Genomic DNA, 675 nt, shown 5'->3' with positions numbered 1-675 from the left:
ATGAGCTCCTCTGGGGGAGCCACGTGGAAATTTGCATGCATCTGACATGGTTGGCACTTTTTCACAAATTCTGTGGCATCTTTCTACAAGGTCGGCCAGTAGAATCCTGCTCGGATTACTTTCCTGGCTAGTGACCTTGCTCCGAGATGATTTCCGCAGATTCCACTGTGGACTTCCTCTACCACCTCGGTGGTTTTTGAGGTCGGTACGCACTTTAACAATGGTTTTGATATCCCCCCTTCTGTAGAGAATATTTCTCACCAAGGTGTAGTGTTGTGCTTCCCTTCGGATCTTCTTAGCCTCTTTCTCCTCCTTGGGGAGGGTGTCGAATTTCATGTATTCGACCAAGGGGTTCATCCATCCGAGGTTTAATCCGACCACTACAAAGATTTCTTGTTTGTCTTCTATTTTTACCACTGAGGGTTCCTGGAGAGTTTCTTGGATCAGGCTTCTGTTATTTCCTCCTGGCTTGGTACTTGCTAACTTGGATAGGGCATCTGCTCTGCTATTTAGATCCCGAGTTATGTGCTTGACCTCGGTTTTTGCGAAGCGCCCAAGGTGTTCCAGAGTTTTTTCCAAGTACCTCTTCATATTTGGGTCCTTTGCCTGATATTCTCCACTTATTTGGGAGGTCACCACTTGTGAGTCGCTGTATATCATCACCTTTGTAGCACC

The sequence above is a fragment of the Arachis duranensis genome, chromosome 3, assembly GCF_000817695.3.
Source record: "Arachis duranensis cultivar V14167 chromosome 3, aradu.V14167.gnm2.J7QH, whole genome shotgun sequence".
NCBI lineage: Eukaryota > Viridiplantae > Streptophyta > Magnoliopsida > Fabales > Fabaceae > Arachis > Arachis duranensis.
The sequence above is the reverse complement of the archived record's forward strand: the minus strand, read 5'-3'. Positions refer to the sequence as shown.